The sequence below is a fragment of the Geotrypetes seraphini genome, chromosome 6, assembly GCF_902459505.1.
Source record: "Geotrypetes seraphini chromosome 6, aGeoSer1.1, whole genome shotgun sequence".
NCBI classification, from domain to species: domain Eukaryota; kingdom Metazoa; phylum Chordata; class Amphibia; order Gymnophiona; family Dermophiidae; genus Geotrypetes; species Geotrypetes seraphini.
The window spans coordinates 119,529,756-119,546,550 of record NC_047089.1 but is presented as its reverse complement, the minus strand read 5'-3'; the positions used below and the strand labels follow the sequence as shown (position 1 = coordinate 119,546,550).

Sequence of the window (16,795 nt, the reverse complement as noted above, 5' to 3'; positions counted from 1 at the left end):
GTAAGGAAGTTCTTCACCCAGAGAGTGGTGGAAAACTGGAATGCTCTTCTGGAGGCTGTAATAGAGGAAAACACCCTCCAGGGATTCAAGACAAAGACAAGTTCCTGCTAAACCAGAACGTACGCAGATAAGGCTAGACTCGGGGCACTGGTTTTTGACCTAAGGGCCGCCACAGGAGCGGACTGCTGGGCACGATGGACCACTGGTCTGATCAAGAAAACAAAAACCACCCTTTCCAATTTCCATTTAGGATTCAGGAAGTACCACAGCACAGAAACGGTGCTTCTAGACATTGTAGATGACAGCTGGAAAATCCTCAATGAGGGTAAAGACACATTGCTGGTACCATTAGACCTGAGTGGTGCCTTCAATGCTATTTATCACTCCTCCTATCCAGACTACACTCCATCGGAATCCGTGATGTCGCACTGGCATGGTTACATTACGTTACATTAATGACTTCTATTCCGCCTGTACCTTGCAGTTCTAAGCGGATTACAGTATAAGATAGCTGGACATTTCCAAGAAGTTACATTTTAGGGGATGCTTACAGTTCTAAGCGGATTATAGTATAAGATAGCTGGGCATTTCCAGGAAGTTACAATTTGGGGGACGCTTACACAGTAGATGCAGGGGAATTACAATTTATGGGACGCTTACATAGTAAATGCAAGGGGATTACAGTTTAGGGGAGGTTAAATAGAGGAGGCAGAGGGGAGAGGTTGGGGAAGGGAGGAGAATTGAGGAATACTAGTAGGGAAGAAGAGTTTAGGGTTGGTTACTTGTTAGGGTCGGTGGGGAGGTTGTATAGTTTTTTGAATAGCAGGGTTTTGATTTCTTTTCGGAATGATTTAAAGTCACTTGTAGTTGACAACAGGTTGGAGATACAGGGGTCCAGTTTCGCTGCCTCCGTCGCTAGGAGGCCGTCGTACATCTTCTTTCGCTGAGTTCCCTTGAGCGGTGGGTAGGAGAATAGGATCTGGGTTCTTCTTTTGCTGAATGTGCGGTTGAAATTTAGACGGTTGTTGAGGTAGATGGGTGCAGTTCCGTTTATTGCTTTGTATAATAGACAATAAAATTTGAATTGGATTCGAGCTCGTATTGGTAGCCAGTGTGATATGTATGTGGTAGCCAGTGGGATATGTATGTGGTCTAGCCGGGTGAAGTCTGGGTGTGGGTCATTAGTGTGGGCAGACTTGATGGGCTACAGCCCTTTTCTGCCGTCATATTCTATGTTTCTATGTTTCTAGTGTGAGTCAAGATAGGCATTAGTGATATGGTCAAATTTTCCGAGTGAATAGATCAGCCTGAGGGCTGTGTTTTGAATGGTCTGCAGTTGGTTTATCAAGTTTGTGGGGCATGGAAGATAGAGGATATTGCAATAGTCCACTAATCCTAGGACAAGGGATTGGACTATGATCCTGTAGTGATCTTTTTCGAAGAATTTTCTTATTTTTCGAAGGTTGCGCATGGTGAAAAATGCTTTTTGAGTGGTTTTGTTGATTTGTATCTGCATTGTGCAATATCTATCTATCGACACTCCAAGGATTTTGAGAGAGGGCTGTATGGGGTATTTGATGACATTTATTGCTAATTCTGTTATGGATGGGGTTTTGTCCTTTTCAAGTAGTAGAAATTTTGTTTAGTCCGAGTTCAGTTTCAGTTTGTGTTCTAGCATCCATTCTTCCACTACTTCCAGTGTTGTTTTTAGGTTGCCTAAAGAGGTGGAGTCTTGGGTGTCGAAGGGGAGGAGTATGGTTATATCATCTGCGTAGCTGATAGATGTTGCATTTATGGTATCTAGAAAGATTTCATAAAGTACTACTATGACCCTCCTTATCAGAACCAAAACCTCTCTGCTACGGAGTACCCAAGGTGCATTGCTATCCCCACTCTTCTTCAACCTGTACGTCAAAACAGTACTCGACATTGCAGAAAAATATCAAATCAAGATCCATTCTTATGCAGACGTCATAGAGTTCTACCTCCCCCTAGGTCAACATCGAGACGCACAAATCAAAAAACTTCATTGCTGCCTAACAGAAATAAAGAACTAGATGATTGCAAACAAACTACAGTTCAACGCATCAAAAACTGAACTTCTCAAGGATTCCTGCACATACCCCCACCCATCCCTCTCCTTGGGAAATGACACCCTTACAGCCAAAGACAACGTCCGCAGCCTGGGAGTGATTCTCAACTCAAACCTGTCGCTCTCAGATCATGTGTCTTCATGTTTCTATTACCCATGCCAGCTAAAGTGCATCTGTGCTTACTTTTCAGAGAACAATTTTGTCCAGCTATTATATGCATTTGTGCTATCCTGCTTAGACTATTGCAATACGCTAGTAATAGGCTTACCCGCAAAAACCTTCTCCCTTCTCCAAAACGTGTAAAATGCTGCAATCCGACAACTGAAAAACCTGGGCTTCCGTGACCCCGTCATCCCTGCACTAAGATCCATGCACTGGCTGCCTATTACATTACATTACATTACAGATTTCTATTCCGCCATTACCTTTCGGTTCAAAGCGGATTACAAAATGAGTTATGGAAGAAGGGTTACAACGTTAGATCAGAGAAGGTTTCCAAGAGAGGGAAAAGTAGGATCTGGGGTTAGGGAGGGGATGGTAAGAGGGAGGTTAAGCTTTATCATGGTATTAAGCTTTATTAAGGGATTTCTTGAAGAGTATAGTTTTTATTTCCTTTCTGAACATCTTGTAGTCTGAGGTTGTTGTCAATAGGTTGGAGACTTGGTTGTCTATCTTCGCTGCCTGAGTGGCCAGTAGTCCGTTGTATAGTTTTTTCCGTTTTACTTCTTTGATTGGGGGGTAAGTGAATGGGGTGTGTGTTTTTCTATGCCTGGTAGAGGTGGTTTGGATGAGGCGGTCGTTTAGGTAGATTGGGCTGTCTCCATTTATAGTTTTAAATAGTATACAGTAGAATTTAAATTGTATTCTTTCCTGGATTGGAAGCCAATGAGAATTGATGAATGCCTCAGTAATGTGATCATGTTTTTTCAATGAATAGACGAGTCTCAGAGCTGTATTCTGAATTGTCTGTAGTTGTTTAATCATTATTGCAGGGCAGGGGAGGTAGAGGATGTTGCAATAGCGCTGTGCCGGGACTCCTGCCTTCCACCGCGTTTGCCTCCTGCCTTGTCTCCGCACCTCCAGACCAGCAGCGGCAGCTCTGTATGCTTTTAACTTCGGCACAGAGCTGCCCCTAATCAATAGTTTAGCGCGGTTTCATAAGGCAGCCTCGGGGCCTTTGCTAGGCCGGCCCACATCGCATCATCGAAGCGGGCCGGCTATCAAAGGCCCCGAGGCTGCCTCATGAAACCGCGCTAAACTATTGATTAGGGGCAGCTCTGTGCCGAAGTTAAAAGCATACAGAGCTGCCGCTGCTGGTCTGAACTCTTGGGCCGCTGAAGGAGGGCAAAGAGCAGCTGTCCTGGAGGTTTCCCTTCCTCTCGCCTTTACAGGTCCCTTTTTTCCACCTTTTTTTTTTTCCTTCAAACGGCAACGGGCCCCAGCATCGACATCAATCAAGTAAGTTCCACTGTCAATCAAGCGGTTCTGCTCGGCCAAAGCTTCCCCTGTGACATGAGCCACCCTCAGGGGAAAGAAAGTGACCCACAAAGGTAAGGGGAAGGGGGGCAGATGATGGAAGTTGGGGGGGAGAGAGAGAGAGAGAGAAGGGGCAGATGATGGAATGGAGGAGATGAGAGAGAGAGAGAAGGGGACAGATGATGGAAGTGAGAAGAAGGGAGAGAGAGCAGAAGGCAGATGGATGTCAGTTGAGAGGGGAGAGCAGATGCTGAATGGAAGTGGGGAAAGAACACATACTGGATGGAAGGAGGAGATAAATAAAGGGGGAAGAAAATAGTAAGATAATGGAGGGGTGAGGGAAAGGGGTGACAAGCTGTGTGTAGACACAGTGAAAAGAGGGAAACGGGACTAAATAGTAAGAAAGAATTTAATTTAGATGGAGGCAGAAAATAGAGAAGGAAGACCAGAGAAGAAAAGGGAAGAGAGAGCAGAGAATGATCAGATCTGAGTGGAGGAAATGAGAAGAGAGATATGCTAAAAACCACAGGGGGGATGGAAGGATAGAGATGCCAGACCATGAGGGGAACAGAAGGAAGATGATGGATGCTAGACCAAATTGGGGGGGGGGGGGGGGGGGCAGGAGGAGAGATGGCAGGGAAAGACAGACAGTGAATGGAAGGGGCAGATGCTGGACTGAAGAGACAGAGAAGGTTATCATGCTGCTGTACCGGGCCATGGTACGCCCTCACCTGGAGTACTGCGTCCAGCACTGGTACTTGAAGAAGGACACAGTACTACTCGAAAGGATCCAGAGAAGAGCAACTAAAATGGTTAAGGGGCTGGAGGAGTTGCCGTACAGCGAAAGATTAGAGAAACTGGGCCTCTTCTCCCTTGAGCAGAGGAGATTGAGAGGGGACATGATAGAAACATTCAAGGTACTGAAGGGAATAGACTTAGTAGCTAAGGCAGGGAGAACGAGAGGGCACTCTCTAAAGTTGAAAGGGGATAGATTCCATACAAATGTAAGGAAGTTCTGTGGTAGAAAGCTGGAACGCTCTTCCAGAGGCTGTTATAGGGGAAAACACCCTCCAAGGATTCAAGACAAAGTTAGACAAGTTCCTGCTGAACAAGAACGTGCGCTGGTAGGGCTAGTCTCCGTTAGGGTGCTGGTTTTAGACCAGAGGGCTGCCGCGTGAGCGGACTGCTGGTCATGATGGACCTCTGGTCTGACCCAGCAATGGCAATTCTTATGTTCTTAGGGCAGACACTGGCTGGAAGAGAGTGAAAAGGCAATGAAAGCAGAAATCAGAGACGACAAAAGGTAGAAAAAAATAATTTTATTTCTATCTTGTGATTCAAATATATCAGATTTGAAATATGTATCTTGCTAGACATAATTGGGGAGTGCAAAGCCCAGGCAGTGCTTCTTTAGCTTCCAGCTGGCTTAGGGCTCTCTCTGACCAGGGGGCAGTTGCCCTAGTTCCACTCCCCTAACACCATTCCTGTCATGTGTGACTGTGATATTCTGTTACTTGATATTTGTGTAGCATTCTGTAATAATTTGGCTTATTCAGTTTTCTTGATAGTAGAGGGGATATATGTGAAGGGGAGGGGAGACAGGGGTTTTGTTGATTTTGCCCTGTATTATTTGTATTTATAAAATGACAATTGTATAGAATATTGTTTCTTTTTATACTTTAATAAAATATGTTCAATATAAAATTAACTATTTGAGGCTTGTGCGGATGGGATCAGATGGTTTATGGGACCGAGCTTGCGGGGACGGGGCGGCGATGGTTTTTAAAAAAAAATTTCAGTCTTAGTAGTTTGCCGGTCCACGAAATAATTATTTTATTTCCGCTGGTCCATAGGTGTAAAAAGGTTGAAGAACACTGGTCTAGGATACTTAGGATTAGAGATTGTACTAGGAGTTGAAATTGTGTTTTTTCGAAGAATTTTAGGACTTGTTTAAGGTTTCTCATAACTGCGAAAGATTTCTGTATTATTTTGTTAAATTGTGATTGCATGGTGCAGTCTCTGTCAATATCATACCTAGAAATTTTAGGGTGGTTTGCAAAGGGTAGTTGATAGAGTTGATTTCTAAGTTGGTTATGGTTGGGATTTTGTTATTTTCTAGGAGGATGAATTTAGTTTTGTCTGGGTTGAGTTTCAGTTTGTGGTCTTCCATCCAAGTCGTAACTGTAGCTAGAGTTCTGTGTAGTGTGTCTGACATTAAGAGCATTGGTTGGTCGAAAGGAATGAGGATGGTGATGTCATCAGCATAGCTATAAGAGGATAGGCCTTGTTTGTTCAGGTAAACGCCAAGAGAGGCCGTATATGGGTTGAAGAGAGTAGGGGACAGTGGGGACCCTTGTGGAACGCCGCAGGGGTTGGACCAAGGTTTGGATTTTTCTTTATCTGAAAACAATGCATTTTTAAAGCCCTGGTTCTAGCTTTCAAGACATTCCACAAGATGACACCAAGCTACATAGCATCAAAACTACAAATTTATGTCCCCAACAGATCACCGAGATCCCAAACAGAAAAACGACTAGCCATTCCACCCGGACGCTCACTCACATCTGAAATAGCCTGGAAACGCTCTTATTCCTATTTCATACCCAGATTATGGCACATCACCCCCCATCTGTCAGATCTTTAAATAGTCTATGGAACTTCAGAAAGGCCTTGAAAACCTTCTTCTTTACAAACCCAGCTCTTTAGCTTACGCCTGCATCCCTGACTGACCCTTATGTTGGACCACCGGACCAAAAACCCACCATACTTCAATGACACACAAATCTACAAAGCTATTTTACCTTATGTTAGGCTTTGTCCATACGGAAAATAATGTAATTTAAACCACCATAGGCTATGTCTTTTCAGAAAATGCTGCAATTTTAAATCACCCTATGTCCACTAAGTCTATATTTCCAAATCTGTATGTTATGACTATACTGTAAAAGCTGAAATTTATACCTCTATGTACACCAAGTTTGTTTTTCCCACCAATGTTTGTCCTACTTATATTGTGAATGTACTCTTGTAACCTGTTCTGGGCTCCTTTGGGAGGACGGGCTAAATAAATAAATAAATATATCTTAGGGAAGAAAAGTCACTTAACAGGTTCAAAGGACTTTTAAAAAGCTGTCTCTCTCTACAAAGACACTTTTGAATCCTAAAATTGAGTTTCTCGGATTCCTCTGAACTTGACATTCTTCAGAGAGCTAATATCCCTATAAAAGAAAATTAATGGGTAACAATTCCCTGTCCTAATGTTCTAACCCTACATGTTTTCCTCCCAGGAAAGAGACTTGGGAGTTATGATCGACAAGTCGATGAAGCTGTCCACGCAATGTGTGGCGGCAGTGAAAAGGGTGAACGGAATGATAAAGAAGTGGATCATGAACAGATTGGAGAAGGTTATCATGCTGCTGTACTGGGCCATAGTGCGCCCTCACCTGGAGTACTGTGTCCAGCACTGGTCACCGTACATGAAGAAGGACACAATACTACTCGAAAGGGTCCAGAGAAGAGCAACTAAGATGGTTAAGGGGCTAGAGGAGTTGCCGTACAGTGAAAGATTAGAGAAACTGGGCCTTTTCTCCCTCGAACAGAGGATATTGAGAGGGGACATGATCGAAACATACAAGGTACTGAAGGGAATAGACTTAGTAGATAAGGACAGGTTATTCACCCTCCCCAAGGTAGGGAGAACGAGAGGGCACTCTCTAAAATTGAAAGGGGATAGATTCCGTACAAACGTAAGGAAGTTCTTCTTCACCCAAAGAGTGGTAGAAAACTGGAATGCTCTTCCGGAGTCTGTCATAGGGGAAAACACCCTCCAGGGATTCAAGACAAAATTAGACAAGTTCCTGCTGAACCGGAACGTACTCAGGTAGGGCTAGTCTCAGTTAGGGCGCTGGTCTTTGACCAGAGGGCCACCGCGTGAGCAGACTGCTGGGCACGATGGACCACTGGTCTGACCCAGCAGTGGCAATTCTTATGTTCTTTTGTAACCTGCCTACCTTTTTGTTCCTGTATTGTCAGAGTCTAAAATATGTCACTTTTAATAATAATAATAATAATAACTTTATTTTTATATACCGCAGTACCACAAACGGTTCAAAGCGGTTTACAGTGTAAGAGACTGTACATTTACAGTGAAGATACAATGCGAACTGTACATATTTAGTAAAGGTGTTTATACAGCAAATAACTGATACCCTGTTTTTATACTTGTAAATCACTTTGAAATATGATATTGCGATTAAATCAAATTTTAAATAAGCTTGAAACTATCCCCTTTTTTTAAATTCATCTACTGTAGTCACTAGTAGGGACTCTACACTGTGACCTGTTTGGAATCCAAATTGATGTTTGCCCTATAAAAGCTTCCAGTTGGTTTAACATTATTTTTTCAATTACTTTCCCTACCAAAGGTAGCACTGGTATGGGTCTATAATTATTCAGAACAGCCTCATCCATCTGTTTTCTCTTTAGCTTGAGCTTAATCGTAGCTATTTTCAATGAATTTGGTAGCATACCTGTGCTTGTTGATTTATTCACAATCATGGATAGAGATGGAATAACTTTGTCTCCTAACCCCTGCATTACCGATAAAGAACTTGAGTCATCAAATGATCTTGTAGGGGTCAACAGATTCAAAGTTCTGGAGACTTCATGATCATCTACTTAATCAAATTTTTCCTATTTAATTAATGGTTCATCACTGCAAGCGACCCCCCTCTCATCATTATAAACAAAATTTCCCTTTAACCTAGCAACATTTTCCAACAGATACCGTATTTTCACGCATATAACGCGCACCCGTGTAAAACGCGCACACGGGTATAGCGCGCGGGGAACACAAATTTATGTTAAAAAAATTTAATATAGCGCGCACACGCGTATACCGCGCATGCTAAAACCTCCTCCCGCTTACTCCGAACCGGCATCCTCCCCCCCCCCCCCCCGCTCGCTTACCCGCGTTTTACAACTTTTTTTTTCAATCCGATCCGGCATCCCCCCTGCGAACCGGCATCCTCCCCCCTCGCTCGCGTCACCCCCCCCTCCCCTGCGATCCTACATCCCCCCAGCACCAAACATCTCTTACCCGATTGGGCACCGGCACCAGCACCAATGCACAGGACGTGCCAGTGCCCGAAGATCCTCCCTCGTTGGTTTGGGCTGGGCTGGGCGGTGCGATGCAGGAGAGATAATCCTTCTTCCTGCGGATCCTCCCTCGTTGGTTTGGGCTGGGCTGGGCTGGGCGGTGCGATGCAGGAGAGATAATCTTTCTTCCTGCGCTGGGCTGGACTAGGCTTTGAGCATTTGCACATGCTCAAAGCCTTCTGGTCTCGCTCTCTCCGAGATTCTCTTCTCTATGGAGAGGGTGGTAGATGCCTGGAATGCGCTCACGAGAGAGAGGTGGTAGAGATTCTCTTCTCGGAGAGAGCGAGACCAGAAGGCTTTGAGCATGCGCAAATGCTCAAAGCCTAGTCCAGCCCGGCGCAGGAAGAAGGATTATCTCTCCTGCATCGCACCGCCCAGCCCAGCCCAAACCAACGAGGGAGGATCCGCAGGAAGAAGGATTATCTCTCCTGCATCGCACCGCCCAGCCCAGCCCAGCCCAGCCCAAACCAACGAGGGAGGATCTTCGGGCACTGGCACGTCCTGTGCATTGGTGCTGGTGCCGGTGCCCAATCGGGTAAAAGATGTTTGGTGCTGGGGGGATGTAGGATCGCGGGGGAGGGGGGTTGATGCGAGCGGGGGGGGGGGAGGATGCCAGTTCGCAGGGGGGATGCCGATCGGATTGAAAAAAAAAGTTGTAAAACGCGCTCACGCGTATAACGCGCAAGGTTATGCACGGTTTGTAAAATCGTGTATAACGCGCGCGTTATATGCGTGAAAATACGGTAGTCCAAATATTCATTTGCATTCGGTCCTTCAAATTCGCTTATCATCATTCAATTAGTATCATCACTGTCTCAAATAATTCCTGTGGTCTATTAGTCACAGATATAATCTTTTCATAATAATATCCATCTCTCTTTCTAACTCACAATAAGAATGATATTCAATTAATCTAAAAAAATAAAAAAAAGTTTTCGTAATCATCCACATTCTTTGTCTTCTTCCATATTCATTCAAACCTTCTTAGTTCCTGTCTCAACTATTGTATCACTTCAGTTTTCCAAAGGCAAAGTTTGTTGGTCAGCGCTGTACCTACTATCCACTTTGGAGCAATATCATCTATAGTCTTTCTCAATATTCTATAGTCTATACCATTCGTTAGCCAAATTTGAGACATCAGTATCTACATTCAGATTTCTCAATCCTAAAATAAATTTTTCTTTCATGTCAAATTTAGAGCGAATTAATTGGAATGAGCCGTATATGCTGGGAGGTGAGAGGCTGATATGCACGGATGGGGAGAGGGACCTTGGGATGATAGTTGTCTGCAATAACATTCCCTAAGGTCAGACATGAATGATATGATCTCCTATAGGCCTTTGCTGACATTGGTTAGGGCAACCAAAAATGCTGACTTAGCCTAGCATTGCTAGCAGTCAATAGTGTCTGAAGATCTAAATAAAAAAAACAACAACAGTGTGACAAGGTGATGGCTGCTGCCATATGGATGCTGGGTTGTATAAAGAGAAGCGTAACCAGTAGAAGAACAAAGGTATTGATGCCCCTGTACAGGTCGTTGGAGAGACCCCATTTGGAGTATTGTGTTCAGTTTTGGAGACCGTATCTGGCGAAGGACACAAAAAAGCTTGAAGCGGTCCAGAGGAGGGTGAATAAAATGATAGGAGGTTTGCATCTTGAATATGTATACCTTAGAGGAAAGGAGGGACAGGGGAGATATGATTCATACATTCAAATACTTGAAAGGTATTAACTTAGAACAAAATCTTTTCCAGAGAAAAGAAAATGGTAAAACCAGAGGACATAATTTGAGGTTGAGGGGTGGTAGACTCAAGAGCAATGTAAGGAAATTCTTCTTTATGGAGAGGGTGGTAGATGCCTGGAATGCGCTCCCGAGCGAGAGGTGGTAGAGATGAAGACAGTGATGGAGTTCAAAAAAGCATGGGATAAACACAGAGGATCTAGAATCAGAAAATAATAGTAAATATTGAAGAACTAAGGCCAGTACTGAGCAGACTTGGCCGTTTGGTGGAGGATGGTATGGGGAGGGCTTCAATAGCTGGGAGGGTGTAGATGGACTGAAGTGAGATTTGACGGAGACATCAGGAGTTTGAACCTAAGAACAGTACTGGGCAGAGCTTTGGATTCTTGCCCAGAAATAGCTAAGAAGAAGAAGAATAAAAACCCAACAAATTTTTAGATTGAATCAGGTTGGGCAGACTAAATGGACATTCGAATCTTTATCTGCCATCATCTACTATGTTACTATGTATTAATATTTTCTGATATCAGTAAAATGAATGTGAACTGTTGGAGGGGCTAATAATTTTTTCTCTATTTCAACCAGCAAAAATATCAAATCTATTTCCCACCTTATGAGTCCTTAATTGCACTATCTGTGTAAATGCAAAAGATCATTATCTATTTTCTGGCTCTTATTCCAGTCCTCTTTTAATAGCACATTAAAGTTGCCCACTATACAAAGTTTATCCATATCCACCTCTAAACTCACCAATATTCTAGCAACAGTGAGCAATTATTAACCAGTTTCTCTGGTAGGCTGTAGAGCTCACAAATCGATAAATGTCAGTTTGTGATCACCACATTTTCCAGGTATGAGGATTCATCAGACACAGATAATTTAAAACCTAAACTCCATTTAAAAAATATAATAACTCCTCTACCTCGTTTATCTGTTCTACAATCCCATTCCCAGGTATAAGAGGGTGGGCAGCATTGCTGTACTATAAGAACATCTGATTTTTGTAACCAGGTTTCTGTTACACATAAAATGTCGACCCACGTATCAAACATGGTCTTATTCCTAACTGATCAAACATTATTAGACTAATATGTAGCAATGAGTCTAAAGTGTTCTCATGCCAGATATAAATACCTCTTTCAAAACAGATGTCTTTCCAGGGATTATTCATTTATAGGCTGGAATGTGAGTTAATTCCCCGTATCGTCCTTTCCCCAACACAACTGGTATGTGGCCCATAATTAAACAAAAATAACAAATCTCTAAAAACAGTGTTAACATAAAATAGCCCAACCTCATGGCACTTTGCAAAGGTGCATGCTAAGGCATGCTGCACACCAGTAGCCTGTGATAAATATTCCAGACGCTGATATCACAAGAGGGCGGAACAAGCTTCCACGCCTGCACAAGGCAGCACACACTGCTCTCAATAAGCAGAGGTTTAAGGAGCAATTTCAGTGTTGACAAATCTCTCTCCTTCCTCACCGCACACCAGGCTCTCAGGTAGCAGTTGTCACAGGAGGAGTTTTAGCAGGTTGAAAGTTAACTCCTTCCCCACTGCATAGGTTTAAATATTCTGGGCGTCTGTTACAAGAGAGCGGAGCAAGCTCCCATTACTACACAAGGCAGCATACTCAGCTCTCACTAAGCGAACATTTAAGGAGCAGTTTCAATAGTGACATCTCTTTCCCACTGCACACCGAGCTTTCAGATAGCAGTTGTCACAGGAAGAGTTTTAGCGGATGGATGTTGATTTTCTTATACGTTCAATCTGTTACTGAGGTGTCAGGTCAAAAGCGCGCCGAGACAAAGGCGCGCCCAGACAATTGAGCGCAGCGTGCGCCGCTCTAAATTACTGTTTTTAGCGCTCCGACGGGGGGGGCGTGGGGGGGGAACCCCCCCCACTTTACTTAATAGACATCGCGCCGCGTTGTGGGGGGTTGTAACCCCCCACATTTTACTGAAAACGTCACTTTTTCCCTGTTTTTAGGGAAAAAGTTCAGTTTACAGTAAAATGTGGAGGGTTACAACCCCCCAAACCCCCCATAACGCCGGCGCGATGTCTATTAAGTAAACTGGGGGGGGGTTCCCCAACAAAAACCCCCGTCGGAGCCCCTAAAAACTGTAATTTAGAGCGGCGCAGCTTTTGTCTTTCGCGCCGTTGTCTATGAACCGTTACTGACGTACACATAAAATCTCCTGGCTTGGTTGTAGATATAACACAGGATGATTTTGCTATTATTATAGAAGTTGACTACATTTACTTGAATATCAAGTCTTTGAGTATCATTTCAGCTATTTCTAAAGCTAGTAATGCTTCACACAATTCCAAGCATGGAATGATATAATTAGGTTGAGGTGATAACTTGGTTTTGCCAAAGATGAATCCCACTTGGACTACTCCATCTGCATTTGTAGCTTTCAAGTAGGCCACTGCTGCTATGGCTCTTTCAGAAGGGTCTGAGAAGATGCAGACTTCTCTTTAACCAGTAGTACCGAGTTCTGCAGGAACATAAGTTTGTGAAATGTTCAGTTGTTCGAGTCTTTAGAGAATCTTTCCATTTCTCTCTTTCTTGTCACATTTCTGGTGGCAATGGAACATCACACTCATTAGTACTTTGAGAAAGCTTTTTTAGTAGGGATCTCCCTTGAATGGTTACTGGAGCCACAAACCCCAGTGGATTGTATAAACTATTGACTCTTGATAAGACACTTCTGCGTAAGTATGTTTTTCATGGCTAGATACTTGAAATGTGAAAATGTCTCTCTATAGGTCCCAATGCAGACCAAGACCTCTCTGAAGTGATGGAGTGTCTACTCTGAGATCTAGGTCTTATAAATTCTTGGCATGATCCTCTGCAGGAAATGCTGCTATTACTTCTGAACTATTAGAAGCAATTTTGTGAAGTCTGAGATTGGCCTCTGCCAACATTTTGTGTTCTTTTTAGCAGATCAGTTGCTTCTCCTGGTGTAGGCAAGGATTTCAAGCCATCATCTACATAAGTCTTTTTTGGTGACGGGACAATCGCGTGCCAGACACCAGCGCGCCGACAATCGAGCACTGACAATTCGGCGCAAGATATAAACACACCGCGGGAAAACTTAGTTTTAAAGAGCTTCGACGGGGAGTGTGGAGCGGGAACCCCCACTTTACTGCATACTGTTCGTGCTGCTGTTGGGAGGGGGTGCAACCCCCCACATTATAGAGAAAACGGAACTTTTCCTGAAAATAAATCTGAAAAAGTTCCGGTTTTTTTCTATAATGGAGGGTTCCAATCCCCCAAACCACCCCCCAACAGCAGCGCGAACACTATGCAGTAAAGTGGGAGGGGTTTCCCCACTCACACTCCACCTCGGAGCTCTTTAAAACTAAGTTTCCCACTCGCGCTGATGTCTTGTGCTGAATTGTCTGCCCTCAATTGTTGGCGCACTGGTGTCTTGCGCGCAACTGACTATGAACTGTTTTTTTCAGTGACTCATCTGGCTTCTGTGCCATACTCTTTCTCTTCTTCCTGGGCTGTCCTTCTAAGCCCATATGTTGCCACTGCAGGTGATGGATTATTGCCAAAGTCGTGAACTTTCATTATTCTACAATCTCCTGATTAAGGTCATGATTGCGATCACATAGGAATCTCAAGTAGTTTCTGCAGTCTTGATGCACTAGAAAGCAGTAGAACATTTGTTGGATGTCTGCTGTTATGGCAATAGGTTCTTTTCAGAAGAAAATCGGGACTCCTCGTAAGCTGTTAATCATGTCAGGCCAAGAAAGCAGCACATTATTGAGCAAGACTCTTTGAAACTGAGCACTGGTGTCAAACACAATCCTGATCTGGCCTAGCTTTTGTGGATGATACAAGCCAAAGATAGGTAAGTACCAGCATTCTTCATTATCTTTTAGTAGTGGAGCTGGTTCTGCATGGTCATTATCCAGCATGTTCTGCTGGATAATGATCATGAACTCTGAACAGGGCTAGTATATATCTTCCTAGTAAGTATAGGATCTTGGCCTTTGGAACCACTGGCTATAGGTGTTCTATTAATGGTTGCAAATGAAGGTGATGTTACGCAACCTCGGGTGTAGGGATTTCTTCCATGGTGTCCGGTATTTGCACTCAATTGATCACCTTGATGGATATGAGCTGATGAGGACCAGTCAGCACAGTTTTAGCAAAGGCAGATCGTGTTTGACGAATTTGCTGCACTTCTTTGATGGAGTAAACAGACAGAGAGACAAGGGCGACCAGGTCAACATTGTATATCTGGATTTTCAGAAGGCGTTTGATAAGGTTCCCCATGAATGACTATTTCAGAAAATTGCAAGCCATGGAATTGAGGGTGAAATGCTCACGTGGATTAAAAACTGGCTGGATCATAGGAAACAGAGAATGGGGTTAAATGGACATTACTTGGACTGGAAGAGTATCACCAATGGGGTGCCGCAGGGCTCGGTGCTCTTTAACATCTTTATAAACGATCTGGACATAGGTATGACGAGCGAGGTGATTAAATTTACGGACGATACGAAGTTATTTAGAATAGTGAAGACGCAGGGGGATTGTGAAGATCTGCAACGTGACATAATCATGCTCGAGGAATGGGCATCAACATGGCAGATGAGGATCAACGTGGATAAGTGTAAAGTGATGCATGTAGGTAACAAAAATCTCATGTACGAATACAGGATATCCAGGGCGGTACTTGGAGAGACCTCCCAGGAAAGAGACTTGGGAGTTCTGATCGACAAGTCGATGAAGCTGTCCGAGCAAAGTGCAGCGGCGGCAAAAAGGGTGAACAGAATGCTAGGAATGATAAAGAAGGGGATCACGAACAGATCGGAGAAGGTTATTATGCTGCTGTACCAGGCCATGGTGCGCCCTCACCTGGAGTACTGCATCCAGCACTGGTCGCCGTACATGAAGAAGGACACGGTACTACTCGAAAGAGTCCAGAGAAGAGCAACTAAGATGGTTAAGGGGCTGGAGGAGTTGCTATACAGCGAAAGATTAGAGAAACTGGGCAGCTACAGAGAGAGGCAGAGGGAGACAGAAGCCAAAGGGGGAAAAAAGCAGATAAAAGAGCAGGAGAGAGAAGCAGAGGCAGGAGACCAAGAGGGGAATCGGTGAGAGTTAGCTCCGCACCCTCCCCCCCCCCCCCCCACCGACGTCGACCACCGAAGCTTTGCCTTAAAAGGGGAAGGGCCAACAGAGCAGAGTTGATCTGAGCAGGAGAAAAGCAGCTACAGAGAAAGGCAGAGGGAGAGAGAAACCAAAGGGGGGGGAAAGCAGATAAAAGAGCAGGAGAGAGAAGCAGAGGCAGGAGACCAAGAGGGGAATCGGCAAGAGTTAGCTCTGCTCACCCTCCCCCGACGTCAACCACCGAAGCTCCGCCTTAAAAGGGGAGGTGGCAACGGAGCAGAGAGCCTTGCTCCCTACAGCCCATCGAGGGTCGCTGAAAGCTTCCTGCCTGCAGGATGATCAGGCTGATTTTGCCCACTGCATCGTTTGACTCCTCTTCAGCCCACTGAGGGCCGCCGAAAGATTCTCCCCCCAGTGTCCCCTCTTCAGCCCATTGAGGGCCGCTGAAAGTTTCTTTCCCCCAGCGACTCCACAAGGCAGAGGAAGGAGTTAGCTATCCTCCATCTTGTTCCTCCTTCCTCCACCCGATGCCACTCGAGCAGGAGGGATTGGCCCTGCCTCTGCTCTCTTCCTGAGCCTTGCCTCCCTCCAGCCCATTGAGGGTGGCCAAAGGCTTCCGGACTCTGCAGTTTTCTCCTTTTCCCCTTGTTCAAATTTCTCCCTGTCTAAGTTTCTCCTTGCTTATAGTCCCACATTAAAACTGTTAGATGCTAAATTATATTCATTACTAGGATCTTTTTTGTGCTCACTCTCTGAAACCCTGCTCCCCTCCAGCCCTTCCAAGGTCTGCCGCAGGCCTCTTGACTGTGCAGTTTTCCCCTTGTTTTAAATTGCTCCTGGTTTAAGTTTCTCCTTGTTAAGTTCTACATGAAAACTGTTTTAGATGCTAAATTGTATTCATTGCTAAGGTTCAGACTTAATTGCTAAGTTTCTCCTGAGTAGACGCCAAGCTGCCTAGTTCTATTTCTGATTAGCCTAAAAAAAAAAAACCCCCAAAAACCTAACTGTCACCCAAATCACACCCCGTTCTTATCTTACTAACCTCAATTAGTTACCTAGTTACCGTGCTGTCGTCCTGTTTTAAGCCATCACTCAGAGATTAAATAAGTCCCTAGCTCTCTCCCTAAGCCGTCGCTAAGCCCTCTGCTTGGTCAAACTACTTTACACGCGAACCAAATAAGTCCTGCCTCCCA

The 16,795-nt window shown here is 44.4% G+C and overlaps 1 protein-coding gene across 5 annotated transcripts in view; it reads left to right on the top strand.

Annotated features, from left to right (window-relative positions):
* The window catches only part of NEPRO (nucleolus and neural progenitor protein), a 280,012-nt gene that overhangs the window by 171,275 nt on the left and 91,942 nt on the right, over window positions 1-16,795 (top strand). The gene's annotated exons all lie outside the window — the stretch shown is intronic.